At 43.3% G+C, this 27789-nt stretch overlaps 1 long non-coding RNA gene across 1 annotated transcript; it reads right to left on the bottom strand.

Moving 5' to 3' along the window:
• Positions 1–666: 666 nt before the first annotated feature.
• Positions 667–27510, bottom strand: LOC113875728. Its single transcript, XR_003506339.1, has 2 exons — positions 26921–27510; positions 667–8306 (listed from the first exon to the last, which is right to left on the bottom strand). It is a non-coding gene; the product is annotated as an uncharacterized LOC113875728 (long non-coding RNA).
• Between the last annotated feature and the right edge of the window lie 279 nt (positions 27511–27789).

Raw genomic sequence — 27789 nt, 5'->3', positions numbered from 1 at the left:
GGACTGTAATAAGAGACAAGGTAATTACATAATGATAAAAGGGTCAGTCCAACAAAAGAGTATCACATTTGTGATATATTTGATACCCATCCTTCTCTAACTCTTCTGAAAAATTGAAGAGAAGGGAGTGCTTCAAAACACATTTATGAGACCTGCATCGCCCTGATATCAAAACCAGACAAGGACAAAAGTCTGTGGATTAGTTAATAAATGAAATTTTACATATGTGGTATATTTATACAAGATATCAACATAAGGAGTAATATGTGAAAGAAGTATATGGAAACCCTGTACTATTAATAGACCTTTTCTGTAACCCTCAAATAATTCTAAAATTAAAAGTTTACTTAAAAATGAACTTTTGAAGGTGGCTTTAAAAGCTACACAGTGGTTGTTATATGTGCTGTGCTGTGCTCAGTCACTTCAGTCATGTCTCTTTGCAACCCCGTGGACTATATAGCCCACCAGGCTCCTCTGTCCATGGGATTCTCCAGGCAAGAATACTGGAGGGTTGCCATGCCCTCTTCCAGGAGATCGTCCCAACCTGGGGATCGAACCTAGGTCTTCCACATTGCAGGCAGATTCTTTACTGTCTGAGCCAAATACTGTATCACTGTTGTAGCCAAACGCCTCAGGAAGCAAACTCACTCAGAAGGACAACGCAGATAGTGAAATGCAGTTTATTACACCGGCGGGTCCAAAGCAGTTTCCTCTTAGCCAGGGACTCCAACCAAATTTTGTGACAACCTTTTATATCTAAAGTGTACGTGCCAAAGCCCACATCCCCAAATTTCTCAAGTCTGCTCTCAAAAATGTTAGAAAGAGATACAATCAGGTTACAGTCGTGATTCACACTCCAAAGGTCATCTAGTCATGCAGTGTAGCCCACATCAACGGGCATTTCAATGATTACAGAAGGTGATTGATTACATAGTGGATTATTACATTCTTCTTGGTTCCAGGGAGTCTAGGTAGGAGGTCAGCCTGGTCTAGTGTTTGTCCGTTCAGGAGGCTGCTCAGCTATTGGTATGTTGTCTCCATGGTTACCAAATATGTAGTCCAAAGCTCGCCTACAGTGCAAGATGGAGTTTTCTTCCTTTTAAAATGGAGTCAGTTTAGTCAAGACAACCTGGTTCTTTCCTCCTTCATCCCCCCTCTTGATGCTCTCTACTTCCAAGGTGCGCATCATTCATCGGAATGTATTATACCTTAGGTCTTCTGGCATATACTTGGGTGAATGAAGTCAATCTCAGTGAAACAAAGTTGAAAATACATTGGAGAATGCAAGGTCCACATAGCAGAATCAACACAACAACTGTAACAATAGTTAATATAGTTTTGCACCGATCACCCTTTATCCATGATAGAACAGAAGTCCAAAAAGGAGGATTATCATCAGACATAGCTTTTACCTGACTTTTCATCATCTAGAGCGGCTGATACATTGACAAATAAATCAGGAATATATACACAACATTTAACTTTAATTATAGCACAGGTCCCTCCTTGAGCAGCTGTATGTCCATCTAAAGCCATCCAATTTTGAATTACTGCTTTTCTCATCTGTATTTATTTAGTATTTAATGCTTGAATTGCCCTCAGGCTGTCATTTAGGGCTCTTTGGGTGAAATTAGTTAGGGCTTCAACCCTAATCATATCTTTAGTGCCCAATGAAGGAACAAATATAGCAGCCAAATAATCATACCAATGGAAAACCAAACGTGACCATCTGGCCCATAGGGAGGGTAGATTTAAAGGCTTCTGTATTATTGGCCTAATGTTTCCATGGGCAAAGGCCAGACCTAAAGTACATCTTCCTATCCATCCTGGGGGCAGCCATGGCCACAGGTTGGTTCCACATAATCAATGAGTGCCATTAGGGGCAATCCACCTGATTCTGGGGTTGAATTTCCAGTCTCTCCCAGGCCATTGGGGGGATTGATTGGGATCATAAGTAACTTTATAGGTCTTATAGCACTGTTCTGTCTGTAGAAAGCCCATTGGCTTTAAGTTCTTTTTGTCTATCATCCGGTTATTATATCCAATAGTGTGTACATCTTGTTCCCAGCAAATGTCAGCTATCATAACAAGTTGTCCTTTTTCTGGAGTAACCCACATGTAATCATCCCATATCTGGTAAAACTGACCAAAATACCTCTTAACTTTTGATTGGTTGGACCTGCTGGCTAAGCATTTTCTGAGCTAAGAGTATAATTAAAATGTGTCTCATGGCTTTCTGTCAGACCATCAGCCTTTTTATCGCACCAGTGGATAGTGGCTGATGTAATTACAGTTTCTGCACTCAGCTTTTGTCATTTTGTCTGAAGCAAAAAAATCACATAAACTAGGCATGTCACCCCTTTGAAGAGGTGATATCCCCCATGGAAGTCCGTCCATGATGGACAGGGGCATAGCTCCACACACCCAGCAATGAGATTTGTTATGGAAGTCAGCATAGGAACGTGCCTATGAAATGAAAACATTGTCTTGTGCTAAAACTATGGCTAGACCCAACATGATACCAGAAAGTCCATGTAGCAGGAGTTGATTGTAGAGCCTCGTCTTTTTTCCTTCCTTTTTAAGTTGACCTTTGTTTCACGGGGATCAGTGGGGTCCTTCTGTATAGTCCACTCGGCGTCCTCTGGGTCTGTGTGGTATGTCCTCTTCTCGTATGATGGATCCAGAGAGTAATACTTGTGACTCTAACTGCCATAGGTGTAGTTAGAACAACAGTATATGGACCTTTCCAATGTGGGGCTAAGGAGTTATGTCTCCAGTCCTTGACCCACACCTGATCCCTGGGCACAAACTCCTGAATCTGTTCCCCAAGAGGGAGCGGCACCCTCTCTTGGACAAATTTAGTTACCTGGTTTATTACTTTACCTAACTGTTCCATTTGCTGTGAAATCCCATCCCCTCTTACCTGTGGCAAATTTTCCGACACCTGCCTCACATGGGAGGGGGTCTCCTGTAGACAATTTCATAAGGAGAATAACCATGGGAATGTGGGGTCACTCTTAATTTGATCAAGGCCACTGGAAGCAAGTCCACCCATGAACAGTCAGTCTCTATGATCCATTTTAAGAGTGTCTCCTTAAGAGTTCAGTTAGTTCTTTCCACCATTCTGGAACTCTGGAGCCAATATGCTGTGTGTAATTTCTATTTGACATTTACAGCTTTACAAACTTGTTGAATTAAGTCGGCTAGAAAGCAGGGCCACTGTCTGATACTATGCTAGTCAGGAACCCGAATCTGGGAATTATTTCTCGAATCAGACAACAAGCCACTTCATTTGCTTTTTCAGTTCGGGTGGGGAACGCTCCCACCCAACCTGAGAAGGTACATACCATGACCAGTAGGATAGCGATAATGCTAGTAGCTTTGATTTCAGTAAAGCCCACCTCTAAACATTCAAAGGGCAGGGTATCCTTTGACTGTATTCCCAGGGATTTCTGCTTATGTCCGGGGGCAGCATTGACCTATGAGCAAGCAGAACAGTTCTGGGGTTCCATTCTACACAAGGAAGAAAGCCGTGGAATTAAGAAATATTTCCGAATTAATTCTTCCATTTTTTCATACCCCAAGTGGGTTGTCTGATGAACCTGAGACACTAAGCAGAGGGTCAATGCTTCAGGCACCAGCAACATCCCAGCCAGCAGTTTCCACTAACCTTTTTCATTTTTGGCGGCCCTCTCTGTCTCAGCCAGTTGATCTTGGGCCAGGGTATACTGCGGGAGAGTTGAAACCAACTCAAGCATTTTTGAGAGCACAAAGGTTCTAATAAACCCACCGCCACTGGCCCCAAGTTCCTCAGCTGATGCCTTTGCGACTTTATCTGCCAGTCAGTTTCCTTGTGCCTGCAGGGTGTCCTCCTTTTGGTGACCCCAGCAATGCATCACTGCTACATTTTCCAGTTCCCATACAGCATCTCCCATACAGCAGAGTCAAGATTTCTTCCCTATTCTTAATGTCCTTTCTGTTAGCTGTCAGGAGCCCTCTTTCTTTATATAAAGCCCCATGTACATGCAAAGTAGCAAAGGCATACCCGGAGTCAGTGTAAATGTCTGTCTTCTCACCTTTTGACAACTGGAGGGCCCAAATTAGAGCCCATAATTCGTCCCACTGAGCAAACCAGTGATGGCAGGGAGCCAGCCTCAACGATAGTTTCTTCTGTGACTACTGGATACCCCAACAACTGTTGTCCTCGTTTCACCAGGTTGGCACCATCAGTGTACAGGACCCAATCTGGGTCTGGGATTGGCTGGTGTCTCAGGTCAAGTCTGCTAGAATAGACTTCTTCCAGGATTTCCCCACCCTTATGTGAGGGTCCACCTTCTCCCACAGGAAGGAGGGTAGCCAGATTCTGGGCCTGACAAGGCTCAGTAGTAACATAGGGGTTCTCATATAAAAGTCCCTGGTATTGAGTAATCTGGAATGTTGACAGCCATTTGTGGGGGTCCCCTCATAGGAGAGCATTGATCTCATGGGAGACCTTTATGGTTAAGTTCTGGCACAAAGTCAGCTTGGTCGCTTCCTGGACTAGTAAGGCAACCTCAGCAATCGCCTGTAAGCATTGGGGCCACCCGGTGGCAACATTGTCCAGCCATTTCTAGAGGTCGGCCACCAGTCTGTTCCATGTCCCCATAGACTGGGTTAATACCGTAGTCACCTTGTCCTTTTCAGGCACATAAAGAGTGAACGGCTTAGTAAGTTCTGACAGACCCAACAAGGGTGCTAATGTGATTGCCAATTTTAATCTTTCAAAGGCCCATTTGTTGTCTTTCAGTTCAACCTAGTGAATCCCCTTCTGGCCCTGTGAAGGGTTCATATAAGGGCTGGGCCATCTGAGAGTATCCTGGGACCCAAATCCTACAAAATCCAGCTGCTCCTAAAAATTCCAGACCTGTTGTCAGGTTTCTGGTCCTGTTGTCAGGTTTCTGGTCAGGGGATTCTCAAGATTACTTCTTTTCTGGACTGATTCAACAGTCTTCTGCTGTCTCTTAGGACGAACCCCAAATACCTTCCTTGCAGATCTGTGTCTTTTTCCTCAAGACTCGACAGCCAGACAGCTAGAACTCCTCAGCAGTTCTAGCAAAGCCTTGGTTCCTTTCCAGCAGTCCTCCTTATTTTCGGCAGCCAACAGCAAGTCACCCACGTATTGTAGCAGCCAATATCTAAACCTCTCTGGTTGGAATGAGTCCAAGTCGGAAGCCAAGGCTTCCCTGAAAATGATTGGGGAATTCTTAAATCCTTGTGGGACGCGAGTCCAAGTGAGTTGTTGTTTGGTGCCCCCTGCTGGATCTTCCCAGTCAAAGGCAAAAATGGGTTGAGATACTAGAGCAATGTGGATACAGACGAATGCGTCTTTCAGATCCAGGCAAGTATAGATCTTAGCATTCAGTGGGAAAAGGCTGACCAAGGTGTAGGGGTTAGGAAGAGTGGGGTGTAGAGTCACGGCTGCCTGTTTGACCAGTCTGAGGTCTTGTACAGGCCTATAGTCCTGTCCCCCTTCTTTTTTAACTGGCAGGATCGATGTGTTCCAGGGTGACTGGCATTCAATCAGGATGCCCACCTGCTGTAGCCTATTTATATGTGGCAAGATGCCGACTCGGGCCTCCAGTGGAGTGGATAATGATGCTTTCTGACTGGTATGGCACCAGGTTTGAGTTCTATTATCACCAGAGCTTGATGTTTGGCGAGCCCGGGGCGGGGTTATCTTCCACCCAAACCTCAGGGAATTGTCAGATCAGTTCTCTCCCTCCGTTGTCTAGTTCAGTTCAGTCACTAAGTCGTGTCCGACTCTTTGTGACCCCATGGACTGCAGCATGCCAGGCCTCCCTGTCCATCACCAACTCCCCGAGTTTACTCAAACTTGGCTGTCTAGCCCGTCTGGATTTCCTTTCAGAGGGTCACGTAGCCTCCACTCTTGAGGGGTTACTGAGAGGGAGAGCAAATAGGTGGCTGAACCCACCTAGAGAGTGGGTTTTTCTTGGGGGGAAAAGGTCACTTGTGCCCCCAATTTAGACAACAAGTCTCTCCCCAACAGAGCTACTGGGCATTCAGGAATATACAGGAATTCATGAGTCACTTGATTCCCCCCCTCATCTGGCATTTCCTGGGTAGACAGAATGGTCTGAGCAACTTTTCTTTGGTTATTCCTTCTATGGCAGTGGCCTTTACTGAGAGGGGTGCCACTAGTTCGGTCTCCACTGACATTTCTGCTCCAGTGTCCACCATAAAGTCAATAATTTGGTCCCCCACTTTTAATTTTACCATGGGCTCTTGGGGACCTTGCATCTTTGAGTCCTAACACTCCTATTCAGTTTCTAGTTCGGCCAGCCCTGTAATAGCCGATGCTAGTCCCTTTTCCCCATTACCCTGAGGGCATTCATTTTCCCAGTGGCCAAATCCCCGGCATCAAGAACATTGCTTTGGTTGCAGGGTGGCCCTGGGCTTTCTTGTAGGAGGCTTACTGGGAGACCAGCCCTGACTCAGAGGGGATGGGAGTTTGGGGGAAGGCCCAGACAGGGGCCTTCCCAAAGCCGCAGCCAGTACCGCAATCCTCTGGTCTGCTCTCTTACTATTTTCTCTCCGCTTTTTCTCAGCTTCCCTTTTTGCCTCCATGTCTCTGTTTCTGAACACCTTATCAGCAATCTGAATTATTTGTGAGCTGGTCATGGCTAATACACCATCTGCCTTTTGGAGCTTGTGTCTAATATCAGAATAGACTTGAGATACAAAGGCTGTATTTATCACAATCTGAAACCCAGTGGCCTCTGGATCTATTGGTGTATAAAGTCTATAGGTCTCACATAGTCTTTCAGAAAATTCAGTATGGAACTCAGTTTCTTTTTGGATCACCTCAGTAGGTTTTGCCACATTCATAGGCTTATGGGCCCCCCCTCTTGAGACCTTGTAAAATAGCCACCTGATATCTTTCTAGGTGGCCCCTTCCTTCTTCTGTGTTATAGTCCCAATTGGGCCTTTCATCAGGAGTGGCTAATTCGGCCCACCTCTGCGGGTTTGCGATACCCTCTAGGGCCATCTCTCGTAGCCACTTTCTAGCCTCAGTACGGATCCTGTGTCTTTCTTCAGTGCTGAAGAGGGAGACTAGCAGTTGAAGTATGTCGTCCCACTTAGGACAATGGATTCAAAAAATAGTCTCCGTCAGCCTGATCATGCCTTGTGGCTCTTCCGCGTAGGGTGGAATATGTCTTTGCCAGTTTAATATACCTGTAGAGGAAAATGGCTGGTAATAATAGGCTACAGGGGGCTGGTGGTAGTGACCATTTGCTCCCTGAACCAGAGGTTGTGGTAAATCTCTGAGGGACATTTGTAGCGGGGCCCTTTCCCCCAGCTCCTTAGTGGAGCACAGCCTCTGTCTGATTCCAGTCTCCTTCCCTCTTCCGGTCAGTACTCACCAGGAGAGGAGGGTATAGCTTAGAAGGTTCGGCTGAGGCTGAATCCTGGGAGCAATGGCTTCTACCACCGGGGTTGGAGCCTGCCGAGATGGTGGCTCTACGAACTCCAGGGGAGCTGACGGGGGAGCAGCAGCTGCTGGGACCCCAGCAGGCTCTGGATCAGGTATTAAGGTGGCCTCCGGTCCCAGTGGAGCATTAGGTGGCAGGCTCATTATCCAGTATGGGGAAGGGGGAAGATGGTCTCCATCTGAATCCTGCAGAATTTCTTTTTTGTCATCAATCAATTTTTGTGCCATTAATATTTTTCCTTTCCCTTTTTGAAGGGAAATAGAATCTCGCCCAAGGGGGAGGATCATGAGTCAACCACAACCATGAATCAATATACAGATATTGATCCGGGTGTCCTGGCTCTCCTGTGACCACTGCATAGACTGCTTTTACTACATTTAAGTCCATGGTGCCCTCTGATGGCCATCCAACTCCCATAGAGGGCCAATCAACTTCACAGAGTACGTGGAGCCAGTTAGACATCATCTTCACCCCATAATCTCCTCCAAATCCCTTTTTAAAATTCTTAATCATGCACTCCAATACAGCTGCTTTAGATTCACTTTCTCCCATTTTGCTTACCTTCTTGGATCTTCTTTCTTCCCTTTTTGTTCTGTTTATGAAGTTCTTGGCATCCTAAGTACTTCTAATATTTCCACTCAATGAAACATTTAAATTGCCATTCCGCCTCTTTCCTAAATGGGGTGAGAAGAGCCTTACCTGCCAAATCCCAGAGGGAGAAAGGAGATCCACGTGTCTTCACCTGCCAGTCGGCATGGCTAAACCAGAACACCAGGTGGTCCTAGAGTGTTTCTCCTCTGATGTTAAGAATCCGTTCTGGGGGAGGAGCCAAGATGGTGGAGGAGTAGGACGGGGAGAACACTTTCTCCCCCACAAATTCATCAAAAGAGCATTTAAACGTCGAGTAAATTCCACAAAACAACTTCTGAATGCCGGCAGAGGACATCAGGCACCCAGAAAAGCAACCCAACTCTTCGAAAGGAGGTAGGAAAAAATATTAAAAACAAAAAAAAAAAGACAAAAGAGGGAGGGACGGAGTTCCGTCCCGGGAAGGGAATCTTAAAAAGAGAGAAGTTTCCAAACATCAGGAAACCTTCTCACTGCCGAATCTGTGCCGAGCTTTGGAAGCACAGAGGGCAACATAACAGGGAGAAAAAATAAATAAACAATTTAAAACTCGCAGATTGCGAGCCCTACGGTAACTCCCCCAGCAGAGAAGCAGTGCAGACGCCTGCATCCGCCATTAGTAAACCGGGGCTGGGCAGGGAGGCGCGGCGTGGGCTGCATCGCTGAGAGTAAGAATCTGGCCTGAATACCCTGAGCGCTATCTGAGCGAAATAATTTGGGCTAGCAAACCAGACTGTGGGATACCTACCACGCGAAAAGCCAGCCCTAACCTAAGACCGCCAGGCCCGCGCACGGAACAAAGGCCTGAACAGAGATAGCCGGCTGCAGACCTTCCCCCGCCCCACCCCGGTGACAGGCAGCCAGAGCCGGAAGGGGGCAATCGCAGCCCCAGAGAGACATTATCTATAAAATTGTAAGCAGGCTTCTTTGCTAACTAAAACTTCTGGGGGGTCTGGACGGTCAACATCTGCCTGAGAAGGTGCGCCGGTTTTACATCCAGATAACCGAGTGGCGGGGAGGCGATAAGTCGCAGCATTGGCGCTCACCTGGGAAGAGCAAATTGGCGCTCGGACCTGGGAAGAGCACAAAACGCAGGCCCAACTGAGTCTGCGCCTCTGAGGACTACCCGAGTGCCTGAACCTGAGAGGCTTGGACCTGGGAGGTGCATGCAGCCCAGGGCCAGCCGCGGATTGTTCCCAGCGGAACAACCTAGAGTCCGAGCAGTGTGGACAGGGAGGCTACACGCGCCGTGAGCGGGGGCAGACCCAGGGTGGCTGAGGCACTGCGAGCCCACGCCAGTGTTATTTGTTTGCAGCATCCCTCCCTCCCTCCCCACAGCGCGACTGAACAAGTAAGCCTAAAAAAAAAAAAAAAAAAAAGTGTCCTCCACCGTGCCCTTTGAGTCAGGGCGGAAACCAGATACCGAAGAGACTAGCAAACAGAAGAAGATATAACAGAGGGAAACGCCTTGGAAGCTACAGGCAATAGATCAAAACCCTGTGGTTACTACGGACTACATAGGAAGGGGCCTATAGATCTTGAGAAATATAAATCTGACCAAGGAACTAGCCAAAAATGAACTGAACCCACAACACCCACACACACACAAAAAAAAGTCCTAGATATATTTTCATTATTTTTACGATCATTCTTTCTTTTTTTTTTATAATTAAAAAAAAAAAATTTAAGTCCTCTATTGTTCCTTTAATTTTCACTTTTATAACCTATTACTTTGCAAAAAAAAAAAAAGACCCTATTTTTTTCTTCTTCAGCAAACTTCATATATATATATTTTATAATTTTTTGACCTTGTTTTTTTGTTGTTGTTTTTTTCTTCTTTTCTTTAACATTGTATTTTTGAAATTCCAAACTCTACTCTAGATTTTTAATTTTTGCTTTTTGGTATATGTTATCAATTTTGTACCTATAGTTTTTTTTTATATAATTTCTGTGACTTTTTTTTTTTTTCTTCTTCTCTGTTTCTTTCTCTTCTTCTTTTATATAACATTGTATATCTGAAATTCCAAACTTTACCCTAGATTTTTAATTTATGCTTTTTGGTATTTGATATCAATTTTGTACCTGTATTTTCTTTATAATTTTTGTGACATTGTTCGTATTTGTTTGTTTGTTTTCTCTCTTTATTTTTCTTCTTCTTTTTTTTTTTTAACATTGTATTTTTAAAATTCCAAACTCTACTCTAGATTTTTAATTTTTGCTTTCTGGTATTAGTTATCAATTTTGTACCTGTACTTTCTTTATAATTTTCGCGACCTTGTTTGTTTTTGTTTGTTTGTTTTTTCTCTCTTTCTTTTCCTTCTTCTTTTCTTTAACATCATATTTTTGAAATTCCAAACTCTACTCTAGATTTTTAATTTTCGCTTTCTGGTATTAGTTATCAATTTTGTACCTGTACTTTCTTTATAATTTTCGCGACCTTGTTTGTTTTTGTTTGTTCGTTCTTTCTCTCTTTCTTTTCCTTCTACTTTTCTTTAACATCGTATTTTTGAAATTCCAAACTCTACTCTAGATTTTTAATTTTTGCTTTTATGTATTTGTTACCAATTTTGTACCTTTAAGGACCCAATCTTCAGGACCTATTTTTCACTAGGGAGTGAGATTACTGGCTTGACTGCTCTCTCTCCCTTTGGACCCTCCTTTTTCTCCACCAGGTCGCCTGTGACTCCTCCATAACCACTCTCTACTCTACCCAACTCTGTGAATTTCTGTGTGTTCCAGACGGTGGAGAACACTTAGGGAACTGATTACTGGCTGGATCTGTCTCCCTCCTTTTCATTCCCCCCTTTTATCCTTCTGGCCACCTCTGTTACCTTCTTCCTTCTTCTCTTCTCTGTATAACCCCGTGAACATCTCTGAGTGGTCCAGTTGTGGAGTACACATAAGGAAGTGACTACTGGCTAGCCCACTCTCTCCACTATTGATTCACCTCATCTCATTTGGGTCACCTCTAACTCCCTCCTCCCTCTTCTCTTCTCCATGTAACCCTGTGAACCTCTCTGAGTGACCCTCACTGTAGAGAAACTTATCATCTTTAATGTAGATGTTTTATCAATGGTGCTGTATAGAAGGAGAAGTTTTGAAACTACTGTAAAAATAAGACCGATAATCGGAAGCAGGAGACTTAAGTCCAAACCCTGACTCCAGGGAACTCCTGACTCCAAGGAACATTCATTGACAGGAGCTCATCAAATGCCTCCATACCGACACTGAAACCAAGTACCACACAAGGGCCAATAAGTTCCAGGGCAAGACATACCAAGCAAATTCTCCAGCAACAAAGGAACACAGCCCTGAGCTTCAAGATACAGGCTGCCCAAAGTCACCCCAAAACTATAGACATCTCATAACTCATTACTGGACATTTCATTGCACTCCAGAGAGAAGAAATACAGCTCCACCCACCAGAACACCGACACAAGCTTCCCTAACCAGGAAACCTTGACAAGCCACCTGTACAAACCCACACACAGTGAGGAAACGCCACAATAAAGAGAACTCCACAAACTGCCAGAATACAGAAAGGACACCCCAAACTCAGCAATTTAAACAAGATGAAGAGACAGAGGAATACTCAGCAGATAAAGGAACAGGATAAATGCCCACCAAACCAAACAAAAGAGGAAGAGATAGGGAATCTACCTGATAAAGAATTCCGAATAATGATAGTGAAATTGATCCAAAATCTTGAAACTAAAATGGAATCACAGATAAATAGCCTGGAGACAAGGATTGAGAAGATGCAAGAAAGGTTTAACAAGGACCTAGAAGAAATAAAAAAGAGTCAATATATAATGAATAATGCAATAAGTGAAATTAAAAACACTCTGGAGGCAACAAATAGTAGAATAACAGAGGCAGAAGACAGGATTAGTGAATTAGAAGATAGAATGGTAGAAATAAATGAATCAGAGAGGATAAAAGAAAAACGAATTAAAAGAAATGAGGACAATCTCAGAGACCTCCAGGACAATATTAAACGCTACAACATTCGAATCATAGGGGTTCCAGAAGAAGAAGACAAAAAGAAAGACCATGAGAAAATACTCGAGGAGATAATAGTGGAAAACTTCCCTAAAATGGGGAAGGAAATAATCACCCAAGTCCAAGAAACCCAGAGAGTCCCAAACAGGATAAACCCAAGGAGAAACACCCCAAGACACATATTAATCAAATTAACAAAGATCAAACACAAAGAACAAATATTAAAAGCAGCAAGGGAAAAACAACAAATAACACACAAGGGAATTCCCATAAGGATAACAGCTGATCTTTCAATAGAAACTCTTCAAGCCAGGAGGGAATGGCAAGACATACTTAAAATGATGAAAGAAAATAACCTACAGCCCAGATTATTGTACCCAGCAAGGATCTCATTCAAGTATGAAGGAGAAATCAAAAGCTTTTCAGACAAGCAAAAGCTGAGAGAATTCTGCACCACCAAACCAGCTCTCCAACAAATACTAAAGGATATTCTCTAGACAGGAAACACAAAAACGGTGTATAAACTCGAACCCAAAACAATAGAGTAAATGGCAACGGGAACATACTTATCAGTAATTACCTTAAATGTAAATGGGTTGAATGCCCCAACCAAAAGACAAAGACTGGCTGAATGGATACAAAAACAAGACCCCTACATATGTTGTCTACAAGAGACCCACCTCAAAACAGGGGACACATACAGACTGAAAGTGAAGGGCTGGAAAAAGATTTTCCATGCAAATAGGGACCAAAAGAAAGCAGGAGTAGCAATACTCATATCAGATAAAATAGACTTTAAAACAAAGGCTGTGAAAAGAGACAAAGAAGGTCACTACATAATGATCAAAGGATCAATCCAAGAAGAAGATATAACAATTATAAATATATATGCACCCAACACGGGAGCACCACAGTACGTAAGACAAATGCTAACAAGTATGAAAGGAGAAATTAACAATAACACAATAATAGTGGGAGACTTTAATACCCCACTTACACCTATGGATAGATCAACTAAACAGAAAATTAACAAGGAAACACAAACTTTAAACGATACAATAGACCAGTTAGACCTAATTGATATCTATAGGACATTTCATCCCAAAACAATGAATTTCACCTTTTTCTCAAGCGCACATGGAACCTTCTCCAGGATAGATCACATCCTGGGCCATAAAGCTAACCTTGGTAAATTCAAAAAAATAGAAATCATTCCAAGCATTTTTTCTGACCACAATGCAGTAAGATTAGATCTCAATTACAGGAGAAAAACTATTAAAAACTCCAACATATGGAGGCTGAACAACACGCTGCTGAATAACCAACAAATCACAGAAGAAATCAAAAAAGAAATCAAAATTTGCATAGAAACGAATGAAAATGAAAACACAACAACCCAAAACCTGTGGGACACGGTAAAAGCAGTCCTAAGGGGAAAGTTCATAGCAATACAGGCACACCTCAAGAAACAAGAAAAAAGTCAAATAAATAACCTAACTCTACACCTAAAGCAACTAGAAAAGGAAGAAATGAAGAACCCCAGGATTAGTAGAAGGAAAGAAATCTTAAAAATTAGAGCAGAAATAAATGCAAAAGAAACAAAAGAGACCATAGCAAAAATCAACAAAACCAAAAGCTGGTTCTTTGAAAGGATAAATAAAATTGACAAACCATTAGCCAGACTCATCAAGAAACAAAGGGAGAAAAATCAAATCAACAAAATTAGAAACGAAAATGGAGAGATCACAACAGACAACACAGAAATACAAAGGATCATAAGAGACTACTATCAACAATTATATGCCAATAAAATGGACAACGTGGAAGAAATGGACAAATTCTTAGAAAAGTACAACTTTCCAAAACTGGACCAGGAAGAAATAGAAAATCTTAACAGACCCATCACAAGCATGGAAATTGAAACTGTAATCAAAAATCTTCCAGCAAACAAAAGCCCCGGTCCAGACGGCTTCACAGCTGAATTCTACCAAAAATTTATAGAAGAGCTAACACCTATCCTGCTCAAACTCTTCCAGAAAATTGCAGAGGAAGGTAAACTTCCAAACTCATTCTATGAGGCCACCATCACCCTAATACCAAAACCTGACAAAGATCCCACACAAAAAGAAAACTACAGGCCAATATCACTGATGAACATAGATGCAAAAATCCTTAACAAAATTCTAGCAATCAGAATCCAACAACACATTAAAAAGATCATACACCATGACCAAGTGGGCTTTATCCCAGGGATGCAAGGATTCTTCAATATCCGCAAATCAATCAATGTAATACACCACATTAACAAATTGAAAAATAAAAACCATATGATTATCTCAATAGATGCAGAGAAAGCCTTTGACAAAATTCAACATCCATTTATGATAAAAACTCTCCAGAAAGCAGGAATAGAAGGAACATACCTCAACATAATAAAAGCTATATATGACAAACCCACAGCAAACATTATCCTCAATGGTGAAAAATTGAAAGCATTTCCTCTAAAGTCAGGAACAAGACAAGGGTGCCCACTTTCACCATTACTATTCAACATAGTTTTGGAAGTTATGGCCACAGCAATCAGAGCAGAAAAAGAAATAAAAGGAATCCAAATTGGAAAAGAAGAAGTAAAACTCTCACTATTTGCAGATGACATGATCCTCTACATAGAAAACCCTAAAGACTCCACCAGAAAATTACTAGAAATAATCAATGACTACAGTAAAGTTGCAGGATATAAAATCAACACACAGAAATCCCTTGCATTCCTATACACTAATAATGAGAAAACAGAAAGAGAAATTAAGGAAACAATTCCATTCACCATTGCAACGGAAAGAATAAAATACTTAGGAATATATCTACCTAAAGAAACTAAAGACCTATATATCGAAAACTATAAAACACTGGTGAAAGAAATCAAAGAGGACACTAATAGATGGAGAAATATACCATGTTCATGGATTGGAAGAATCAATATAGTGAAAATGAGTATACTACCCAAAGCAATTTATAGATTCAACGCAATCCCTATCAAGCTACCAACAGTATTCTTCACAGAGCTAGAACAAATAATTTCACAATTTGTATGGAAATACAAAAAACCTCGAATAGCCAAAGCGATCTTGAGAAAGAAGAATGGAACTGGAGGAATCAACCTACCTGACTTCAGGCTGTACTACAAAGCCACAGTTATCAAGACAGTATGGTACTGGCACAAAGACAGAAATATTGATCAATGGAATAAAATAGAAAGCCCAGAGATAAATCCACGCACATATGGACACCTTATCTTCGACAAAGGAGGCAAGAATATACAATGGATTAAAGACAATCTCTTTAACAAGTGGTGCTGGGAAATCTGGTCAACCACTTGTAAAAGAATGAAACTGGACCACTTTCTAACACCATACACAAAAATAAACTCAAAATGGACTAAAGATCTAAATGTAAGACCAGAAACTATAGAACTCCTAGAGGAGAACATAGGCAAAACACTCTCCGACATACATCACAGCAGGATCCTCTATGACCCACCTCCCAGAATATTGGAAATAAAAGCAAAAATAAACAAATGGGACCTAATTAACCTTAAAAGCTTCTGCACATCAAAGGAAACTATTAGCAAGGTGAAAAGACAGCCTTCAGAATGGGAGAAAATAATAGCAAATGAAGCAACCGACAAACAACTAATCTCAAAAATATACAAGCAACTCCTACAGCTCAACTCCAGAAAAAAAAACGACCCAATCAAAAAATGGGCCAAAGAACTAAATAGACCTTTCTCCATAAAAGACATACAGATGGCTAACAAACACATGAAAAGATGCTCAACATCACTCATTATCAGAGAAATGCAAATCAAAACCACTATGAGGTACCATTTCACACCAGTCAGAATGGCTGCGATCCAAAAGTCTACAAATAATAAATGCTGGAGAGGGTGTGGAGAAAAGGGAACCCTCTTACACTGTTGGTGGGAATGCAAACTAGTACAGCCACTATGGAGAACAGTGTGGAGATTCCTTAAAAAACTGGAAATAGAACTGCCTTATGATCCAGCAACCCCACTGCTGGGCATACACACTGAGGAAACCAGAAGGGAAAGAGACACGTGTACCCCAATGTTCATCGCAGCACTGTTTATAATAGCCAAGACATGGAAGCAACCTAGATGTCCATCAGCAGATGAATGGATAAGAAAGCTGTGGTACATATACACAATGGAGTATTACTCAGCCATTAAAAAGAATACATTTGAATCAGTTCTAATGAGGTGGATGAAACTGGAGCCTATTATACAGAGTGAAGTAAGCCAGAAGGAAAAATATAAATACAGTATACTAACGCATATATATGGAATTTAGAAAGATGGTAACAATAAGCCGGTGTACGAGACAGCAAAAGAGACACTGATGTATAGAACAGTCTTATGGACTCTGTGGGAGAGGGAGAGGGTGGGAAGATTTGGGAGAATGGCAATGAAACATGTAAAATATCATGTAGGAAACGAGTTGCCAGTCCAGGTTCGATGCATGATGCTGGATGCTTGGGGCTGGTCCACTGGGACGGCCCAGAGGGATGGTATGGGGAGGGAGGAGGGAGGAGGGTTCGGGATGGGGAACATATGTATACCTGTGGCGGATTCATTTTGATATTTGGCAAAACTAATACAATTATGTAAAGTTTAAAAATAAAATAAAATTAGAGAAAAAAAAAAAAAGAAAAAATAGGACTATAAATAAGCAAAAAAAAAAAAAGAATCCGTTCTTAGTGGGCTTGATCGGGTGTGGATGAAAACATAGATGGATTAAATATCCCACGTCCCAGGCTACCCCTGGAAAGGCCAATTTGCATATTCATTTGCATATCCCCCTCCCTCTCACCTGACAGTCCTGAGAGGATTAAGAATTTCACAGCAAATGGGACACCTCCTAGGGGAGGGTAGAATATGAGTGCACAAAGACCAAGTTTCTTCCCCCAAAAGCCCTCTTGCAATTGCTTGGTAGCAATTTACCCCAACACGGGCGTGGACACCACCTCCTTTGTAACATTCACCCAAGTTCTGTCCTTCAAAAGCCCTCTCACAATCACCTGGTAACAATTTATCACCAGACCACGTGGACATCACCTCCTTTATAACATTCAAGGTCAGTGTGTGTCTCCCATTCCCTCCCAGGGGGTTGATCAGGGCCCCTCTTCCACCGTTCTGGGTGGGAACCTCCTCACCTGAGTGTTCAGTTCCCTTTACTGCTGTCCACTATTCACTTAACATGAGGGGTCCGGGTGCCAGGAAGTGGGATTTTTCCAGAAGGGCAAGGCGCCTTCCCCCTTCTAGAAGATCCCAGTTGCGAGGCCTCAGAGTAGCCCCAAACAGGACTTGTCTCCTCAAAGTGAGGAGCTTCCCAGCCCATGCACCAAATGTTGTAGCCAAACACCTCAGGAAGCAAACTCACTCAGAAGGACAACGGATAGTGAAATGCAGTTTATTACACCGGCGGGTCCAAAGCAGAGTTTCCTCTTGGCTAGGGATCCTGACCGAATTTTGTGACAACCTTTTATACCTAAAGTATACGTGCCCAAGCCCACATCCCCAAATTTCTCAAGTCTGCTCTTGAAAATGTTAGAAAGAGATACAATCAGGTTACAGTCGTGACACACTCCAAAGGTCATCTAGTCATGCAGTGTAGCCCACATCAATGGGCATTTCAAAGATTACAGAAGGTGATTGATTACATAGTGGATTATTACATTCTTCTTGGTTCCGGGGAGTCTAGGTAGGAGGTCAGCCTGGTCTGGTGTTTGTCCATTCAGGAGGCTTGCTCGGCCATGGGTATGTTGTCTCTATGGTTACCAGTTATATAGTCCAAAGTTCACTGAGAATGCAAGATGGAGTTTCCTTCCTTTTAAAATGGAGTCAGTTTAGTCAAAGGACCAGGTTAACCTGGTTCTTTTCTCCTTCATCACAACTGCACTTAATAATGAATTCTCCTAATGCTAATATAAAGGGAACTTGTGGGGGGTAAAAAAAAAAAAAAATCTCATGTCAATTATGATTTATCTCAAACAAAACAGACAGGAGAAAAACGAAGTGGCAACACCAAAGCTGAACAGCTGCATGAAATTACTACATAAATTGTCAAAAAGTATTCATAAAAAGTTCTATTCAATGAAAGACAGGTAAACAAAAGACAAAAGATACAGTAAAAAACTAGAACATATCTGTAACATATATAGTTAATAGAATATTAATATAAGGAGTATATTAAAAAATTTCTTAAAAATCTAAACCAGAAGTCAAAACCTTTAGTAGAACAACAGGCAAAAGATCATGAACTTATATTTCACAGAAAATACACACTGGCCAAAAAAATGTGATAAAGGAGTTCAACCTCAACAGTAATGTGGTAAATGCAAATGAAAACCAAAGCGAGAAACCAGTTAGCACTCATTCAACTGGCAAAAATTATGATAGTCTCAAACTATCACGTGTGGGAGAGCATGAGATCTGTGAAATCTCACATCCATTACTGGTGAAGTTAAGTTGGTAAAGTCACTTTAGAAAACATTGGGCAACATCTTGCAAAGCTGTTTTCGATCTTCCAGTCACTCCACTCATAGGAAGAGTTACAGCTAAAACTCCCACACACCTGCATGATTACACACATACAAGATTACATGATTACACACATACAATATTACACGTGCATGATTACATACATATAAGAATCTTCATGGCAGCAAAGTGGGCGACCACCAAAAAAATAGGAAACAAGTATCTTTTCATTGAAAAATGTAGTATGGTCAGAATCTTTGGATATAATTATGGAAACAGGTGATCCACAAAAATCAATAAGTACATTGTGATATACTGATATAACAATATTTTGAGAAGGAAAAAAATCTACAGCTCACACATCATGATTCTTAATAACGCTAAATTTTTTAAAAGCATGTATCAGAAAACTACATTAATGTCTTGGTCGATATGGGCTGCTGCAACAAAATACCAAAGCCTGGGCTGCTTACAAACAGCAACATTTGTTTCTCACAATTCTGAAGGCTGGGGAGTCCAGGATTGAGGTGCTAGCATGATCCCGTGCCTGGTGAGGGCATTCTTTCTGATTCATAGTCAGTGCCTTCCTGCTGTGTCCCCACATGGTAGAAGGGAACCTACCAGATAAGACACTGAACCCTCACGACTTTTTCTCCTCCCAAAGGCCTCACTTCCTAACACCATCATCTTTGGAGGTGAGGATTTCAACAAATGAATTTGAAAGCTACACATTCCAGCAGCAGCATGAACTATGATAAACACTTATCAGAAGTTAAAAAACAGAAAACCATTTAATATATTGTTTAAGTATGCTTATAAACAGGTAAAATAATTAAACTAAGGAATGAATTGACAGCCAGATGAAAAAGACAAATTGTTTGAAAAATGCAAAATAACAAATCCAACAGAAGAAAAAAAAATCTGAAAGGCACCACAATCTACAAAAGAAATTCAATTTATAATACAAAACACTCCCACATATAAAGTAATGAAATTATTAAGGTAAATTCAAGACAGTGATTAACAAGAAGAGAGAAGATGGAAAAGGGGAGAAACATACAGACTGAGGTAGGATACTGGTTAGTTATACTCCTTCCTGTTCTTGCACTGGCTAATGGTAATCTTTTAGAGGAAATAAATAAATGACTGGAAAAAGTTTAAATATAAACATGATGGTACAATGACAAGTGATGAATGTGACATAAAACAAGGTTTATGTGAGATGTGAGATGCCGAACAGTATTGTGGTTAATGTCAAGCATCTGGGGGTTGTGGTTACTGTCAAGCACCTGGGGAGAATCAACCTGGGCTCAAATCCCACCAACACCCCTTGCTAGTCTTCTGCCCTTCAGCAAGTCATTCAACTTCCACAAGCTTCTGCTCCCTCAACGACAAATCAGAGTATAAGCAGAGTCTCAAAAATCACCATGAGAGTGCACTGAAACAGTGCATACACACTGTTTAGTATGATACAAGCACCAAAAAGCAATGAATACCTAACTATCCCACCTACACTACAGCATGAACATGGACACAACATACATGCACTGAAGAATGAAGTAGAGGTGCATCATTAAGGGAAATTAATCACAGTTGAAAGAAGAAAGAGCCATGAGATGCCCAGCAAAGCAAATACTGAGGAGGCAATCAGAGTAAGAGGCCTCTGATCAGAATTGGAGAAGAGGGACCACTGGGACTAAGGGACAAAGAAAGTGAAACATGTTTCTGCTGCATCAGAAACCAGTACAGCATGGTGGTGTAGGCTGTGACTTTAGTTCAGATCCTGCCTGTACCAGGCACAGTCATCCTGACAATTATTAATTGCCTCTAAATCACCACTTCCTAATCTGAAACACTGGGAGATGCACAGTTCTTAATTCGCTAGCTGCCATGAGGGTTAACAAGACAACATCTGTAAAATACCCTGGTGGTCCAGTGGTTAAGAATCCCCCTGCCAATGCAGGGGGCAAAGGTTCGATTCCTGGTCCAGGAAGATCCCACATGTACAACTAAGCCCACATGCTGCAACTACTGAAGCCTGTGCGCCTAGAGCCCATGCTCCACAGTAAGAGAAACCACTGCAATAAGATGGCACACTGAACTAGAGAAAGCCCATGTGCAGCAACGAAGACCCAGCACAGCCAAAAAGAAATAGAAAAATATTTTTTAATAAAATAGTCAGCATAGTGCCTGGCACAGGATGAATGTTTAGCAAATTGAAGGCCATTACTGTTATTACTATTATTGTTTAGTCACTAAGTCATATCTGACTCTTTGCGAAGACCCCATGGACTGTAGCCCACCAGGCTCCTCTGTCCATGGGATTTCCCAAGCAACAATACTGGAGTGGGTTGCCATTTCCTTCTCCAGGGGATCTTCCCAACCCAGGAGTCAAATCCAGGTCTCCTGCTTGGCAGGCAGATTCTTTATCAGTGAGCCACCTGGGAAGCCCATTATTGCTGTGACATTTGGCAATTAGGATAAAAGCTACAACCACATCAAGAATGGTTTCAATGCTATGGTTCTGAGCCACCTCACCCTTGGGCATCAGAAAGGAACAGGGAAGATACCAAGTGCTCATGAGAACATGGAGCAATGAGCACTCTCATTCATGGCTGGTGGGAGCATGAAAGGGTGCAGCCACTCTGTAAAACTGTCTGACAGTTTCTGTTCAAGCTATACACACACACACACACACACACACACACACACACACACCCTAAGACCCAGTCATGCCTATCTTGTGTATACTTCCAACAGAAATGAGTATCCCAAAGTAACATGAAGAGACTGTCCATAAATCAGATATATGAAAAAACTAAAATGGCAATCATGGCAGAATGGACATACTTACAATGAGATACTGCTGAGTACTGAGAAAGAACAGAGGTGAGCTATATACAACCACAAGAAGGACTCTCACAGTATAATGAAGATCAGAAGACAGACATAACAGAATAAACTGTGGGGTTCCATTTGTATCAGTTCAAGAACAGTCAAAGTTAATCTGTGATGACAGAGTCTAAGTACTGGTTACCTTTCTAGAAGGAAGCATGAGACGCCTCCTAAGTTGCAGAATTTGTGATTTATTCTCTGGTGCAGGAAGTAGCCACTGCAGGGGGCAAGACCTCTTCCACAAAGTTGGGAAAGGAAGCTATATGTACAAGACAGAGATAATCTATAAGGTTGAAAAGCAAGAAAAAAGGGCATGAAGTGGCTCAGGGAGTGAATGTTTGGATCAGTGGTTGTATACATGGGACCAAGCTGACCAAAGACACAGTGGATGTGGGCTAACCAGTCAGAAATGTCTTGGCATCATCTTGGCAAAAGATAATGAGAGCTAAGATCAGGAGGTTTGTGGTTGGAGTCCATGGAGGTGATGGATTCACCCAAAGTGAAAAACATAAACAAGATGATGGTGGCTGAATGCTGGATTAGGTGGAATGTTTGTGTTGGGAGGTACAGTGCTAAATAGCCTTGAAGGAGAAAATCCATGGGAAAATGGCGAAGGGCCAGAAGTACCCAGGCATTATGTACTGATAGCTGAAAAACATTTCCTGCCTTTGGCTATGCTCGGCGCCAAGATTTAACAATTAAACATTAAAGACATTGCTTGAGAAAATGGGTCATGGATAAATACATGGGTCGTTAAGAATGCGCTGTTCCTTGAAGTATCTTTTACTGATTATATCCTAGCCTTGTACATGTTCTGCTGGCTGTATGCTCTAAGCTCTTTGTTCCTTGCTCCTATAAAAAGGCTTGACTGCAGAAATAAACTTGTCAGTCCTTGCGGAGACTGTCCAAGTGTTGTTCTTTCAGGTTCGCCGTTTCCAAGTCCCAGAGACATATCTCCAACAGTTTGTACAAGGTCATTTCCCACCTTCTCAACTGTCTGAATAACAGGACCATCCACTGACACTGTGGAAAGTGGAGTGGGCAAGATCATGATTTCCTTCCAAGGTATGAAGGATCTGACGGAACAGGTGGAATGCAACTGAACGTTAAATATTTGGGAGAGATGCCGTTGAGCTATGGAAGGGACTAGACACATACATGAACTGGCTGAAGACGGCCAAGGAAGCAGGAGAGGGGCAAGACCATGACTCTGCAGTGGTGACAGTCAACACACTTGGTGACTCCACCGGTTCTCAGCTGCCCAGATGTGGGCCTGACAAAACCAAAGGCTTCCTTGCGACTCCACAGTAAAGGAGGGCCAGGAAGACAAGGTAGCTAGGGACTGCTTCCATCTGACAAATGAGAGTATGGATGAACAGATAGAAAAGGGTAGGATGCAGAGTAGAGACAGAGACAGTAACATAAACTTTTTTTCTGAGTTCAGAAGGATCTGGGAGATACTATGCATCATGACTGACACTATTAAACGAAAGATCCTAACAACTGACTTTTTCTGAGCTTGTAACTGTAACTCAGGCAAGGTGCTAAGCAGTTTCATGCATCAAATGATTACATCTTCACAGAGCCTAGTTAGTTAGAAATCATCATCACTTTTATTTTTCAGGAGTAGGCCAAGTGCACCAGACTGGTTTGAGGTAAACAAAACCCAGAAACCTGTCTTGGACATACAGCTCTCAGTTCCCAGCTGTATTGAAAGAGGCACACAAAGACTCACAGTCACAGAGATGAGACCTGTGGTTGCTGGAGGAAGCGGGGTGTAGAGTGGGAGTTTGGGATTAGCAGATGTGAACAATATTTTATATAATATATATATATATATATATATATATATATATATATATATATAACTGGATCACTTTGTTGTACACCAGAAACTAACAGAACATTGTAAATCAACTATACTTCAATAAAATTAAAAAAAAAATTTTTTTTAAAGGGATGGCCAACTGCTGAGTTCTTGTTAGCAGAATATGAGGGGAAATTAATGTGGGTGTTACTTCCATCCTTCTCTCATTTTCCCTCTGCCAGTGGAATGATGCCAAGGTAACTATAAAGCCAGACAGGTGACACCTGGGTCTTTGAAAACTGTGTGATATGAACTCCCATGCTGACACATGAACCCTGCCCTGAGAAAAATCCTTTTTACGTGTTGAGCCACTTAGCTTTTGGAGATTATATGTCACAGCAGTGAGCATTAACAGCAAAACAAGTCCTCTCCAAATTATGCCACTTCTCTATTGCCACTGGGCTGGTGACCACAAAGGCAGACTTTAATACTAAGCAGTTGGAGTCCACAGCCTCACCCTTACATAAAACATCTCCTTTACCCTGTGGCGGAAAAGAATGTGTTGAGGTGGGAGGACAGAGAGACCTCAAGATGGAGAGCTCAGGACTTCCCTAGTGGTCCAGTGGCTAAGACACCATGCTCCCAATGCAGGGACCTAGATTCCATCCCTGATTGGGGAACTAGATCCCAAAAGCCTCCACTAAAGCCTCAGCTTGCTGCAACATAAAGATCTAAAAACTACAAGTCATGTGTGCTACAACTAAAACCCAGTACAAATAAGTAATAAACATTGAAGAAAAAAAAAAAAGGAGAGAGCAAGCTCTACACTGACCCAGGCACTTAAGAAGGCCACAACAAGAAGTCTCCCACAAAATTTCAGAGGCAGTGGTCCCCTCAGTCACGGCAGCCATGACCCCCACTGCCTAACACTTGGCCACCCAGCTGGCCAGGCACTTGGGGGGACGCGTCTCTTCACCACCCACAGCTTCTGCCTGTGCTTCAGTGGGTAGGTCAGAGCTGGTTTGGGAATTGGACAGCCTGTCCAGAACTTTGAGTGGAGACAGGGCCTCAGAATGGGCTACTCTTGTCCAAACTGATCTGTGACCTGGGAAGCAGAGCCAAGAACATCAGCATTAGGCCCTAAAGGCTGAGACCCTAGACAACAAGCACTCTATGGAGAGGAATAGGAACAGATGATAACGATCATAATACTTATCAGTAGTTAAGCATAATACTAATCAACTGGTCCTCACCGCCTGCCTGACCACACTGAATGTTCATGTGCTAAATTCTAGCAATTACTCAATCCTTTCCAACCATGGAGCTAGACTCCCACTTGGAACACAGTCTACTGAAATGACAGCTGCCTCTTCTATAACCTGGCAAACATCAACTTATTTCTCTGACTCTTGACTTTTCAATCAGAACAATAATAGCTCCCACTTCACCAGGTGAATTAAAAAGAATTAAAAAGAAAATGTTCAAGAAGCAAATACCAGAATGCCTGGCACATATAAGTGCTTGTCATGTCTTCTTACTTCAGAGCTGTGTGACCTTTGGCAGGCCTCAAGTTCCTCTTCTATATAGTAGGGATGCTGCTGCTGCTGCTGCTGCTAAGTCTGACTCTGTGTGACCCCAGAGACAGCAGCCCACCAGGCCCCCCCCCTCCCTGGGATTCTCTAGGCAAGAACGCTGGAGTGGGTTGCCATTTCCTTCTCCAAGTAGGCATGCTACTAGAAGCTAATTCTGGGGAGGTGGGGTGACTCCACCTTAGCACAGATCAAGTGCTATATGGAGGCCAGCTGTTACAACTGTTTTCATTGTTATTTTCCCTCTTTGCTCCCAGAACACCCTGCAGAGAAAAATCAACCACGCCCCATCTCTGCTTTGGAAACTACCAGACTCTGTGCACAAAGATTTCAAAAGACAGGCAGATGGGGATAGGGGTACTTTATCTAGAACTAGTAAGGGCAGGGAAAGACCCTTCTAAGAGGCGACACTGATGGAGAGCTGTGAAGGAAGTGAAGAAACAGCTCTGCAGAGATCTGGGAGCAGTTTCGGAAACTGCAGAAGCTGGGAGGTGGGAAAGAGCTTGGAATGTTCAAGACAACTTAGCAAGACAGCAGTGAGCAAGGGAACAGAAAGGGAGAACAGAAGGTGGTGGGGAGGGGAGATGGATACAGCAGGACCCCACAGGCCATGATGGAAGGTTTGGATTTAAGTGTGATGGGAGTCCCTTATTTCAAGTGTGATGGGTCTATTCACTCATTAACCACTTGTGGAGCACCAGTTACAGGCCCTGTACTGTTCTAGGTCTGAGAATAAAGCAGAGAGCAGGAGTGATGCTCCAGGGCTGGGGACAGGTCCCCAAGAAGGAATGCAGAAAACCATCTCAAATCACAGTTGAGAATTCTGCAGACAGAAAAAAGAGAGAGGTATCCAAGACTAGATGACTTTAAATGGAGTGAGTGGGGAAAGACCTCCCCAAGGAGGGGACTCTGGGGGGAGCCTGAAATGATGTGAGAAAGGCAATCACGTGGAGGACAAATGAACAAATAAAAGAAGTCCTGACAGTGATTAGGGCTATGACAAAGTAAACATGGTACCAAGCTAGAGAGTAACCCAGGGCCTGTTGCGTGTTCATGTGGGAAAAGACACAACACTCCTGCACACCACCATTACTGAATATGTAATGGATTTGCCCTTCAAATGTGAGTGTCTTAAACAGGTCGACTGATTCAATACTGTCACCGGCAAGTTAACCCCACTTGCAAGAACCAAATAGCAATTGCAAAGATGCATTCAGGGGCCTCCTTGGCTCACCACCTGATGTGCCATCTTCTGCACCCTGGCAGAGGAGCAGCAATTCCAAACACGTTATTCCCACCCACCTTTTCTGCAGGCTTATCCCTACTCTTCAGCGGCGCAGAGGCTAGAGCTCAGAAAGGCCCACATGTCAGATTCTTCTTGGGGTAAGTCCCGAAGATCTGCCCAGAAACGCACCTCCGTAACAACACAATACAGAACGATGCTCCCTCGGCAGTGCTGGGGGACAGGAACAAACCATGCAAGTAGCCTCCCCATCTACCGACACCGAGAGGGAGCCACTGTAAACACTCCCATTTTGTACCCAAGGAAGTGGAGGCCAAGCTCAGCGATGGTACTCAGGCAAGGGCACAGCCCTGGGATGGGCGATACCTGGAATCCACACTAAGGTTTCCGCACTCAGCAGCCCACATTCTGCCGAGCGGGCAGCGGGAAGGTCCACGTGTATCGAGCGTACTGGAGATTCTGAGAAGCCACATTTCCTCCTTGCATGCCGCAAACCGGGTATTGCCAGAAATGAGACCCTCTCCACGTAAGCTCCATCCTGGATTTCATATTGTAGGCTGCGAGTGATCCCATGCCAGGGCCCCCAGATCCAACGGCAGCGGGGACAAAGTGAAGACCCTCCCCCCCGCATACCACCATCTCCCACATGGGGCGCCAGACAATGAAGGTAGTGACCCGAGTAGGTAAGGACACCGGGCACCCGCTACGTACCAGCACTGGGTCCATGAGGGCCAGCGCCGTGCCCTCCTCGAATTCCCTGTGCGAAGCGGGGCCAAGAGAGTCAGCGACCGAGACCGGTTCCGTGGGCTCTCTCGAACCCCTCCCTCCCAAGGTCTCCCAAAGCGCAGAGGTGGCTCCTGTCTCTTCAAGGTGCTTCTCTGGAAAGTTCTGAAAAGTCATCTGGTCAGGAAAGTCGGGAAGCGCAAGACAACCACGTTTGAAAAAGACACGCCGTGGACGCCAGAAGTCCGGGAAAACATCGCAGGAAATGCCCGATTTATGATCCCTATTGGCCCAATTCTCACCGCTTCCTCCTAGCACAGACTTCTGGGCAATCTAGTGTCTTTTCTGCACGCTGCTACCTATCCAAGCTCTCTGGAGACCCCTGGGAACCCCGGCTTGGGGGCTGAGAAAAGGTGGCCAGAGGCTTTTAGGAAGGGGCGGGGCCTCGTATCTTCTTAAAGGGGACGCAACCAGATTTATCCACCACCTCTCACAGATGACTTTAAACATTTCAGGCGGATTCTTTACCTGCTGAGCCACAAGGGAAGCCCAAAAATACTGCAGTGGGTAACCTATCCCTTCTCCAACAGATCTTCCCGACTGCAATGCAGGAGATGCGGGTTCAATCTCTGGGTCAGTAAGATCCCCTGGAGGAGGTCATGGCAACCCACTCCATTATTCTTGCCTGGAGACTCCCCATGGACAGAAGAGCCTGACGGGATGGCCAAGAGTCGGACACGATTGAGCGACCAAGCACAGCACAGCACATGCCACAACGAAGACCGAAGATCCCGCATGCCCAACTAAGCCCCAGCACAGCCAAATAAATAAAGCTAAATATGACACAAGAGAAAATA

Source organism: Bos indicus x Bos taurus, chromosome 18 (assembly GCF_003369695.1).
Source record: "Bos indicus x Bos taurus breed Angus x Brahman F1 hybrid chromosome 18, Bos_hybrid_MaternalHap_v2.0, whole genome shotgun sequence".
Lineage (NCBI taxonomy): Eukaryota > Metazoa > Chordata > Mammalia > Artiodactyla > Bovidae > Bos > Bos indicus x Bos taurus.
The sequence above is the reverse complement of the archived record's forward strand: the minus strand, read 5'-3'. Positions and strand labels throughout refer to the sequence as shown.